Source organism: Gossypium hirsutum, chromosome A07, assembly GCF_007990345.1.
Source record: "Gossypium hirsutum isolate 1008001.06 chromosome A07, Gossypium_hirsutum_v2.1, whole genome shotgun sequence".
Classification (NCBI taxonomy): Eukaryota; Viridiplantae; Streptophyta; class Magnoliopsida; order Malvales; family Malvaceae; genus Gossypium; species Gossypium hirsutum.
Genome location: NC_053430.1, coordinates 27,179,032 through 27,191,797, shown reverse-complemented (window position 1 = coordinate 27,191,797; position 12,766 = coordinate 27,179,032). Strand labels below are relative to the sequence as shown.

Sequence of the window (12,766 nt, the reverse complement as noted above, 5' to 3'; positions counted from 1 at the left end):
AAGACTGAAGATCTCCATTCAATTTCTACTGAAGTTTTTGGGTTTCTTATGTTTTGTTATTTTCCCAATTTTGAGATGTTTTCCCCTATCGTTATAAACTAAACTCCCTAAATACCTAAGGGAGATGAAACCTAAGATAGATGTTATTATTATTGGAATTATATGATAAATACTTGTCTTATTCTTAATTATAAGTTTTAATCCTTGCTTTAATATTCTAGGATATTAATTCAGGTTCTGATGTGCTTTTTCAATGGAGCAAAAGTCCCTGTTTAAGAGTGGATCTTCTGTAATTAAGCAGGGTTGCATGCAATCCTAGAGATAGGATGACATAAATCTGCCGGATTAGAGTCAAATCTAATAGGGGAGTTCATAGATCGAGTTGATGAGACAATAGGGGTTTTAATTAGAAAGAGATTTCGATGAATCAACCTAGAGTCAGTTGCTTTTAGTATCGAGAGAGATATTAACATAAACTAGGGATTCTTACGGATTAAGTCAAGTGAATAAATCGTCTAATTCAGAAGTAATAAGTGAAGCTAGGTGGATTCTTCCTTGGGTATTGTCTTTTCCAGCGGTTTTCCAAAAGTTTTTTCAACTTTAATCTCTGTCGTGTTCTTAGTTAATTAGATAGTTAATCTTAGTTTAAAAACATTCATTTAATTCTTAGGCTATATAATAAAAAGATAGTAATTGCTAGAACTTTTAGTCATTGTGGATACGATATTTTCGACCTCACCATAAATATATTACTGTTCGATAGGTGCGCTTTCCTTAGTCGAATTTTTAGTTAGTTTAGCGACCATAAAGTTTTTGGTGCCATTGCCGGGGACTAAGATATTAGGAACACATAATGTTTATTACTTTAGCCATTTTTATTTTTATTGCAATTTAATTTTGTTTTATTTTAATTACTAATTTTTCTTTTATTTTCTTTTGGCAAGTTTTTATAGTTTATGACTAGAAGAAAATCGTCAGGACCTCTACTTTTTGACAGTAAAATTGAAAGCACAGATCGTAGAAATCATAGAGAGATAAGATGAAGTCTACGGTATATAGAGGAAGAGCACGAGGACGACACCAATAACATCGGGGAAATGGCTGAAAATTAAAATAATCCATTGCCTCTTGTGGTTGCTGCAAATCCAGTGGATCAGAATCCTGCTCCTCGTACTATGTACGACTATGCTAAGCCCAATTTAACAGGAACTGAATCGAGTATGGTTAGACTTGCTGTTGCTGTAAATAATTTTGAACTGAAACCTAACACGATTCAAATGATACAACAGTTTTTTCAGTTTGATGGTTTGCAGGACGAGGATCCAAACACTCATTTAGCAAATTGTTTGAAATTTTGCGACACCTTTAAGATTAATGGCGTTTCTGACGATGCCATTCGCCTTCGGTTATTTCCCTTTTCATTACAAAATAAAGCTAAACAGTGGTTGAATTCGTTACCACGAGGGTCAATCACTACTTGGGAACAAATGACCGAAAATTTTTTGCTTAAATATTTTTTGCCGATAAAATGGAAAAGTTGAGGAATGATATCTCTTCTTTTGTGCAGATGGATTTAGAAACACTTTATGATGCATGAGAGAGGTACAATGATTTATTGAGAAGGTGCCTTCACCATGGGTTACCTCTTTTGCTATAGGTTTAAACTTTCCACAACAGTTTGAATCCCTCAACTAGACAAATGATCAAGGCAGCTGCTGGTGGAACCATCAATAATAAGACCCTTGAAGAGGCTTATGAGTTCATAGAAGAGATGTCACTGAACAATTATTAGTGGCAAGTCATGAGGACAACGCCGACCAAAGCAGTCGGCATTTTTAACTTTGACTCAGTTACTATGCTTTGAAATCAGGTAGAACTTTTGAATAGGAAAATTGATGATTTGTTTGGTTCTACGCAAGTACATCCAGTAATGCAGTACGATGCAAGTAGAGGTGGAACGAGCAATTCTGAATACCTACCCTATGGCCCTAACATCTAGAACGAGAAAATAAATAATATGGGTAATAATCCTCGACCTCAAAATAATCCTTACAGTAACACTTACAATGCAGGTTGGAGGAACCACCCAAATTTCTCTGGGCAAGCCAAGGGAATTAGAGACCACCACCCCTTCTAGGCTTCCAACAACAACCTTACCAGCAAGAGAAAAAGCCGAAACCTTGAACAGATGATGACAAAGTTTATTTCAATAGCGGAAACTCATTTTCAAAACACTGAACATCACTTAAAAATCAACAAGCATCGATTCAAGGGCTCGAGAATCAAATAGGACAGCTGGCTAAGATGATTTTAGAAAGACCACCAAGGAGTCTGCCTAGTAACATCGAACGCAATCCAAAAGTGCATGTGAAAGCAGTTACACTAAGGAGTGGGAAAGTGTTAGCTGAATCTAAACACAAGCTGCCACAAGAAGTTGATAGGAAAGAGGATGAGGAGGTAAAACCTGAAATAAGTGAAAAACTGGTGTTGAGGGAATATAAACCACCAATCCTGTATCCATAAAAGTTGAAGAAAGACCGCATGGATTCACAATTCAGTAAATTTCTTGAAATTTTTAAACAGTTGCGTATTAACTTACCTTTTGTTGAAGCTATCTCGCAGATCCCTACATATGCAAAATTTTTGAAGGAGCTTCTACCAAATAAAAAGAAGTTTGAAGAGTTGTTTATAGTAGAACTCAATGAGGAGTGCTCGGCCATACTCCAAGATAAGCTACCAAGTAAACTGAAAGATCTAGGAAGTTTTACTATTCCCTGCTTAATTAGTAGTTTAAATGTTGAAAAGACACTAGCTGATTTAGGCGCTAGCATTAATTTGATGCCTTACAAAATGTTCAAGCAACTTGACCTTGGGGAACTAAAACCTACTAGGATGAGTATTCAACTAGCTGATAGATCTGTTAAATATCTTAGGGGAATTATTAAAGATGTACTCGTAAAAGTAGATAAATTTATATTCCCTATTGATTTTGTTGTGCTTGACATAGACGAAGATGTTGAGGTCCTTTAATTTTAGGTCGCCCATTTTTAGCCACTGCTAAGGCTGTTATTGATGTAGGTGATGGTATATTTGTACTTAGGGTAGGTGATGAAGAGAATATTTTAAAATTTATCATGTCATGAGATTCTCTAGAGAACAAAATGACTCTTGTTATTTTATTGATTCTATTTATCATACTGCTCAAGATTCTTTGCAGGAAATCATTCATAAGGACACGTTGGAACTGTGCTTTGCCCAAGGAGAGGAAGTAAATGACGATGATTCTATATTAGGTAAGGCAAAAGCCGAATTAAATTCTAATGAGTCTTCATTGAGACAGAAGAGCTATGAGGGGATTAAGGTAAACAAGGAATTAAAATTAAAACCCTCATTTAAAGAACCTCCTAAATTGGAATTAAATCAATTACCAAATCACTTAGAATATGTGTTTCTTGGAAATAACTCCACATTACCAGTAATTATTGCTTCAGATTTACAAGGACGAGTTACTTCAAGTATTGAATGAGCATAAAAGAGCTATAGCTTGGAAGATTTTTGACATAAGAGGGATCAGTCTTATTTTCTGCACACATAAAATTTTAATGGAAGATGAATATAAACCTTGCGTGCAAACTAAAAGACGACTGAATCCTAACATGAAATAAGTTGTTAAAACTAAGGTAATTAAACTTCTAGATGCAGGAATTATTTATCCTATTTCTGACAGTTCTTGGGTGAGTCCTGTATAGGTTGTCCCTAAGAAAGGAGGCATTGCTGTTGTGGCTAATGAGAAGAATGAATTGATCCCAACACGAACAGTCATGAGATAGAGAGTTTGCATTGACTATAGGAAATTGAACGATGCCACAAGAAAAGATCACTTTCCCTTACTATTCATTGATCAGATGTTGGAAAGATTATCTGGGCATATGTATTATTGCTTCCTCGATGGACTCTCTAGTTACTTCCAAATCCTAATAGCTCTTGAGGACCAAGAGAAAATGACATTTACATTTTCATACGGTACGTTTGCTTATCGATGAATGCCTTTTAGATTATGTAATGCCCCTTCTACTTTTCAGCGATACATGTTAGCCATTTTTGATGAACTCGTAGAAGACATTATGGAGGTATTTATGGATGACTTGTAAAATTTACGGGTATTGGAAAATTGAAGTTTAGGGTCATCATTTCTACAAAATGAGTTCGTAAATATTTATTAGAAATATTACGAAACTAGTAGTATAGTTAATTAGACTTTGGTTAAGTGAATTAGCTTGAATTAAAGCTAATTTAATGAAAGGACTAGATTGAATAAAAGGGTAAAAGTTGAATTAAAGAATAAAGAAAAGTCAAAGGACTAAATTAGCAATTAAACTATGAGTGTGTGGTAATAATGAAGCACATGTGGAGTATGTATAAAACATATATTGATAATTATTAGTATTTACTTATATAATAAGTAAATAATATTATATTATAATTATATTAATATTATAATATATTAAGTGAATAAAGAAAATAAAAGAAACAAAATTTAAAAAGAAAGAATAGGGAAAGAAATGAAGGTGGGGGAAAGAAAGAAGGAAAGAAAATGAAAATGAAAAATAAGGTTTTGAGGTTTAAAACTTATTTGGTAAGTCAATTTAGTTTATTTTCTTGTAATTTTGATGTTTTTGGAATCCTAGAATAGAGCCCTACTTGAATCATACTGAAATTTAGAAAGTTAGTGAATTTTTAGATGTTAACTAGATTGAACAAATAGATGAATTATGAGATAAAATGATAGAAATTCAAGTTAGAAGTGGGAGAAGGATTGAATTGTAAAAAAAAAGATATAAGTTTTGTTATAGTAGGGACTAGATTGGCTAAATTGTAGAATTAGTATTTTATTAAGGAAGTTAAATGTTAAAACTTGTTAAAGATGGGTTAGAATGAAAATATGAGATTGGTTTTGAAGAAAAAGAATTAGCTATGGCTTAAGGACTAAATTGGAATTTTTGTAAACATTACGTGGAAAATATAAGAGTGTGTTATTGAATGATATGTATTGATGATTTTAAATGTTAATTTTTCCGTGGCTAACGTAGCACCGAAAACGTCATCAAAGAAGGGAAAAAAGAAAGTTAGCGAAGATAATGAATAAACTCGAGAACCGCGGTTTGTATTTCTATAAACTTAGCTTTTAAATTAAATGTTGTATGTATTACTTTATTATGTTTGGTAAGCAAATTAAAAGTAAGTATGGTTAAATTTGAAATGTAATAACTGTTATACGAAAATTTAAAAGTGAAATGAAAACCCTATTAACAGTGTCGGGCTAGTCGGATATAGTTGGCATGCCATAGGATTGGAAGTGTTTAGGGATATTCCGACTTTGTGTCGATAAGGCACTATAAGTGTCAACTACTGTTACTGTTCCAGATTCGTTCCGATGAGGTACTCTGTGTACTGCTACTGCTACTGTTACTATTACTGTTACAGTGTATTTCTGCTTTGGCCGGTGAGACACTGTATACTATCCCGGTGTTTGAGTTGGATCTGTGTATCCGTCCAAGTTCGAGTTATGTTAATAGGTGTAACACCCCAAGTTTTGGGCCTAAAAGTTCTGGGTTTTGAATGTAGGGATAGTGGGAAGGTTGCACACATGTGTGTGGATGTGCAGTTTAGTGTCAGAATGGGCCTGCTGGTTTTGTGGGTTGGTGGGTGTTTAGTGAACCTTTAAGTTCTAGGTTCGAGTCGCTGTGTGTGTACTTACGAAGCCTTTTTATTTTTGCTCAGTTTAAGTGAGTAATTTTTTTTATTGGTTATATTTATTTTTTTATTGTTATTTTATTTCATTCTGGGTTTTATTTTTTTTCACGTTCTCTTATTTTTCTGGCCCTTCCATTCTTCCTTCTACTTTTTTTTTTGCTTTTGCTAATAATACTCAAGTTTTAGTTTGACTTGTTGGCTTTGGGAATTCTGCTCCTCTATCGTCTTCTCCGATCGCAGACAGTTTTGGCTTGACTTGTTGGCTTCGAGAATCTCGCTCATCAGTTGTCTTCTCCGATCGCAAATAGGTGTGGGATTCGACCTTTGACTATTTTTCTATTTTTTTAAAATAATTGTTTTGGTTTTCCTTAGTTTTATGCTAAGCTGTTGATATTGAGTTGCTAGTTGATGGAAGTGGTGAGAAATCACCACATCTTGATTTATTGTTGATAGGGAAATGATTAGGGATAGTTCCGGTGGCTTAGATGGTGGTTTCAGGCTATTTTGGGGTGGTTTCGTGATCTCCCCCACGGCCAATTTTAGTGCCACACGACTGTGTGCTGTTTTGGAGATTTTTGTCAGAAAACACATGACCGTGTCTCTTGGTCCACACTAACGTGTGAGTTTGTGAATTAGGGATTGAGATTTGGGGGTCACACGGTCTGACCACAGGGCCTGTGACTGATTTGGGAATTAGGGATTCCATACGGGTGTGTGTTTTGGAACATACGGCCGTGTCTAGTGGCCACACGAACGTGTGAGACTTTCACACGGTCGTGTTTACTCCACATTTGAATTTAGTGATATTGGACAGTGTCTTATATGGCCTGATCACACGACCATGCCTCAGAACCACACGGGTGTGTGCCTCTGTCACACGGCCGTGTATTACCCGTCACATAGGCATATGGACCCCCACACGGCCTGCCTTACTCCACACGGCCAGGACATACGGTCGTGTGGCCCTATCTCGCCAAGTTTTGGAATTTAGTCAATTTAAGTGTAATCTTGACCTCTGTATGAATCAACCATTGGCTAAGCTTTAGTAAGGGTAACAGTGACTCTAATCTGGCTTCGGTTTATATGTGTTATTTGCGAATAAATATGTGACTTGGTTGATACTGAATTTGAGCTATGAGTGTGCACATGTTTGATTCTGTACTGTCTGACTGAATGTGAATGGCTGTTTCTGATTGAATGTCTGGAACTGGTTTTCTGAGTTGATGCATCTGCATATATACATTTGCATACATTTATTTGTAACAAAGCTTTTGGGTGGGATGTTGAAGAGAAGGGAGATTTATGATTTGGCAGTTTATCTGTATTTTGAAAGCCCTTAATAGTACAAGAGGGTCATGGGCGGTTCCAATACCCTGAGGGTCGTGGACATTAATTATAATGGTATAGCAGGTTACTGCCTTGCACTGTACCACATGTATGTTAGCTACGCTACGTACCGTCATCTGATCTGGCAGTTATACTGCACGTCTGTACCGCGATTTACCGCATTGCACGATACAGCTTATACGCTAGCTTTGCTGCGAATATATCTGATATGGTAGTTCATATTGCATACCTGTACTGCGGTCTTCCGCATAGCACTGTACAGCTTTTTGATAGCCCCTAATACCTAGAGGGTTGTGGGTGGTCCCAATTCCCTGAGGGTCGAGGACAACATTGATGATCATCGCTGCTGGGCAACCCGGGATGATGTTCTGTGGAGTATAAGGTTGGATGGTTTTTTCGAGGTCCTGTTCGGAGTGCAGGGATGGGTGGGTTGATTAAATCCCCACAGGATATGTAGGGTTGGACGGAGATGGTGTGTTGGTTGCATTTATATGCATCTGTGTGATTCTCTAACTGCAGTATTTGTTTGACTGTTTGACTAAAATAGTTGACTGTCTGATTGACTGAGGAGTCGGATCGTACTATTTGACTGAAAGGCATTCGTGTCTAAAGGAACCATGTGTGAAGGGCTAAGGCCCAACCGATTCTGATTTTGGAAAAGGGCTTAGGCTAGTTTGTGACTACTGGAAATTTCCGATATTGTGTTTAACAGAGCCATATGACTGTAAAGTTACATATGGTCTGTTTTGTTATAGTCGCTTTGTAAGTATGTTCCGCTGCTGAACTATTTCAAGTTTACTGTATCTGTTTCTACTTTGGTAGCTAGATAGTTTGATCTTGTGACAGCCCAAAGTTGACCCTAGTCGGGAAGTGGCTTCGGGACCGCTAAACCGAGTCACCGAAATGTTTGAATGTGATACTTATTGTCTAGAATATGTAATTATGAATGTGTGAAAATTTCAAGCTTCAATTTGGTTGATTTCATGTGAATTTAGTCAATAGGACTTATGTGAGAAAATTCTAAAATGTGATAGGTCAATGTGTAAGGACCTATTAGTGCATGTGGACAAAGGGGGGACTTGCATGTCAAATTTCCCCCCCCTAATGAGTAGTGGCCGGCCATGACAAATAATGATGGGCAAAACATGTCATGAAACATGTTTTGTTAGTGGAAGAATAAAATAAGAAGTATGGGCAATAAAGAAATGGAAACAAAAGAAAAAAAAAATGTGTGTGTAGTGTTTGTTCCCCCCCATTGCCGTGAGCTCAAGAGAAGAAAGGAGAAAAGTTTGTGTTCATCCTTTCTCACCTCCATTCTAGCCTAAATTAGAAAGAAAAAGAAAAAAGAAAAAAATTTCTCATCCTTTGGTTCATCCTTGGCCAAAGATTTTAAGGAGGAAAGAAGAAGAAAGGTGAAGAGATTCGGCCATGCATGTAGCTAGGCTAAGGTATGTTTGATGATGTTTTATGAGATGCATGCATGATTTAGTGGTTAGCTTGAGTTCTACCTAGCCCATGGTCTAAATCTTGCTATGTGATGGAAATGGCACTCGACCATGGATGCATCATTCTTGGTTGATGTTTGATGTTGTGGTGATGAGGTATGAGGATGAGTTAAGATTCGGCCTAGGTGGAGGTTGTGTTAATGCCATTGCATGCAAAATATGAAGCTTGTTAATGATGCATGTGATGATGGCTTGATGATTCTTGAACCTCCTTTTTAGCATTTTTGTGTGAGCACATATGTGCATTGGTTGCTAAAGGGAGAAGAATCGGCTAGCAAGATGTGTGCTAAGGCCGAATGTAACTTTGCATGTTGATGAGCAATGCATGTGTTAAATCGATAAAAAGGGGGAGGATGCTTTACTAGTGTGTATATGTGTGTATTAAGTGTTGAAATCGACCCCAAAAATGGACATGCATATTCGGCCAAGGGGAAAGAAATTAGCTAATATGTTGTGTTGATGCATGATTTTTGCATGTATGAGACTTTAATGTCTAATGTATGAATATGGGCTAAGTGCCTTGTGTTCATCTTTTGATGCCTAAATGATGAAATTAATTTATTTGTTTGATTAAGCTCAAGAGCAAAGGGGAAATAAATCCGATAAAGGGAAGGAAAAAGTGGTCGAATAGTTAGCGGGATCGTTCGACAACACCCGAGGTAAGTTCTTGAGTAAGAGAGCTTAAATTTCGATGTGATTAAATCATGCTCTATGTGTGGCTATTGAGCCGAATGTGCAAGGACAATATGTGCCTTGTGTTTGAGTTTCGTAAACGAAAATGAAATATGAATGTGCTATGAATTATTGTTAGATGTGCATGATTAATTGAATGCTGTCCGGGCTAAGTCCCGAAGGCTTTGTGCTAAGTGAATATATCCGGATTAAGATCCGAAGGCCTTTGTGCGAGATACTAAATCCGGGTTAAGTCCCGAAGGCATTCGTGCGAGTTATTAAATCCGGGTTAAGTCCCGAAGGCATTCGTGCGAGTTATTAAATCCGGGTTAAGTCCCGAAGGCATTCGTGCGAGTTGTTAAATCCGGGTTAAGTCCCGAAGGCATTCGTGCGAGTTATTAAATCCGGGTTAAGTCCCGAAGGCATTCGTGCGAGTTGTTAAATCCGGGTTATGTCCCGAAGGCATTGTGTGAGTTACTAAAACCGGGCTATGTCCCGAAGGCATTTGAACGAGGAGCTATATCCGGTTAAATTCCGAAGGTACGTGATTTGGTAATGAATGAGCTTGCTGTAAAATTCCAGCGAATACTCGAAAAACATCCCAATATGGGGATATGTTACGTATGTGTTAAATATTAATCGAGCCCTTACAAATAAATGTTCGCTCAGTTGATAAACGAGCTACCGGCCTTCGGCCAAGTTAGTTTATTGTGTATGTACATAAGGGTTGTTAATGTTGTGAAGCAAGTTTGATATCGGTAAATTGCGTATTATGAAATATTCCGTTTAGCTAAATGTGTGCTATTATTTGTGCATGCTGGAATTCCTTGCTCAAACTTACTAAGCATAAATTGCTTACTCGTTACATTGCTCCTCTGTTTTATAGATTTTTGGTTCTCCAGCTATCGGACTCGGGATCTTGAAGTCGAAGTCGCCCACACTATCAAAGGCTCTTTTGGGTACTATTTTGGTTGAATTTTGATATGGCATGTATAGGACTACCCATTGTTGTCTTTCGAGTACTTTATGAAATGTATAAGTGTACAGCCATGCGAAGATGGCTTGTAGAAGTGGAGTATGGCATTAGACCATTCGTATTTATGAATGTATAGATGGTTTCATGATGTAACTATGTTGGAATGGAAGTGTTGAGCAAATGATCAGCCACTAGAATGGCTAAGTATGATCATATGTGGGCTTATGTATGACAAGGCCCTAGTTGGTCCATGAAACCCCAAATTAGGTAAGGTTCACTTTGAAAACAGAAGCTGATAGCAGCAGTGGTGTGGATTGGAAAAATCACAAGAATTCGTAGGAGTGGAATTAAATAGTGAATAAATTATGTAATCGAACCTTGATGAATCTACTTTCATATGGAAGTAACGAAACAATTATAGGAACAGTACAAAAAGAGATATTCAGGTTCTTGTGGAACAGGGCCAGAACAGTTTCTGGATTCACTGTTCCGCCTTTGGAAATTCACTATAAATTGACCAGAGATAATTAGGGGTCATACCATATATGTATGGATTCCTCTCTGAGTCTAGTTTCCATAGAAACAAACGGCATCAGTATTGAAGCTCTGTGCAGAGAGATATCCCAGTCGTAATGGGAAAAGGTCAGTGTAGTCGACCCCTGTAACATGGGAGACTTTGACTAATAAACTGTACTAGTTGGCCCGACCAAAAATTCTAGAAAAAAATCCATAGGTGGGGACATGAGTCTAGTTTCAGGGAAAAATCACAAAACTGATTTTTGAGTTGTGAAACTCAAGATATGATTTTTGAAGCGACTAGTACTCAGACTGGGCAGTGTCTGGAAAATTTTTTCAAAGTTTGTTAACATCTCGTGTCCGACTCCGGTGTCGGTCTCGGGTTCGGGGTGTTACATTTTATTGGTATCAGAGCTACGGTTTAGTCGATTCTAGGACTACCGTAATGTTTTGGGTCTAGCTATACATGCCATTTTATGTGATTACTTGATAGTGTGGTGATTTCCGACAATTGTAAATGTGTTTATTTATAGTAATGGATCCCGATCGTGACCGAGAGGTAGCTGGTGATCTTGAGAGTGTAGCGCATGCTCCCGCACAAGGGACAGTGCCGGCAAACTCTCAACCTAATGCTAGTAATCAGAATGATGAAGCTAGACAAGCATTCTATAGCGTGATGAATGATTGGTTTAACCAATACATTCGAACTAATATGGCTGTTCCACAACCTCCATTCCCGAACAAATACTACCCCCGCACCTACAATACCTCCGGTAACGGACCAAATAAGGTCACATAAGCCCCAGTTGACAGAATCCGAAAACATGGGGCTACTGAATTTAAGGCTATGGATAGCGATGATGCCGAGCAAGCTGAATTTTGGCTGGACAACACTATCCGGGTACTCGATGAGCTATCTTGTACACCCGATGAATGCCTAAAGTGTGCTATCTCCTTGCTACGTGATTCTGCCTACTATTGGTGGAGTACTCTGACTTCTATTGTGCCCCGAGAGCAAGTAACTTGGGAGTTTTTCCAAACTGAGTTTCGGAAAAAGTATATCAGTCAGAGATTTGTTGATCAAAAACGGAAGGAATTTCTTGAGCTTAAGCAAGGCTCCATGTCGGTTACTGATTACGAGCGAAAATTTGTTAGACTTAGCAAATACGCTCGGGAATGTGTTTCGTCCGAAGCTGTTATGTGTAAACGCTTCGAGGATGGGCTGAATGAAGATATAAAAATGTTCGTTGGCGTTCTTGAAATACAAGAGTTCGTGGTACTTGTTGAACGAGCTTGTAAAGCCGAAGAGCTTAGAAAAGAAAAGCAAAGGGTTGATGAGGGAACTGGAGAGTTTCATAAAACATCCTCGGGGAGGTCTCTTCAACAGACATCGAAGAGATTTCGAGATGATGCGGGCTAGTTTAGAGGCACTTCGGGCCTTTTTGGACGAGATCGTGATCGACCCCCTGTGGGTACACGAGGCACTTCGGTCGCCAGTGTTGGGAATGAACGTCGAGACAGGACGAAATGCCGATATTGCGGTAAATGGCATTCGGGGAGTTGTAGATTTCCTGACCGCTCCTGTTACAAATGCGGATCAGTGGACCACTTCATTAAAGATTGCCCGAGGTTGTCGGGACAGAATGCAAATCAGAGTGGGAGACCGGGTGCTACCACTGCTCGAGGTAGACCATCTGGAAATATGGCAATGCTGGTGGTGGTCAGAGAGGATCTAGAGATGATATAACCAGATCCGAAGCCCGTGCGCCTGCTAGAGCTTATGCTATACGTGCCCGCGAGGATGCTTCTTCGCCTGATGTTATTACCGGTACATTCACCCTCTTTGATACTAATGTAATTGCTTTGATTGACCCCGGTTCTACTCATTCTTACATATGTGAAACCTTAGCATCCAGTAAGACTTTACCTATTGAGTCTACTGAGTTCGTAATTCGGGTGTCAAATCCCTTGGGTCGTTACGTGCTTGTCGACAAAG

General features: G+C 38.2%; 1 non-coding gene across 1 annotated transcript; it reads right to left on the bottom strand.

The window, feature by feature from the left end:
- Nucleotides 1–1,534: 1,534 nt before the first annotated feature.
- On the bottom strand, nucleotides 1,535–1,641 carry LOC121204084 (small nucleolar RNA R71). The gene has a single exon (XR_005899012.1). It is a non-coding gene; the product is annotated as a small nucleolar RNA R71 (small nucleolar RNA).
- Between the last annotated feature and the right edge of the window lie 11,125 nt (nucleotides 1,642–12,766).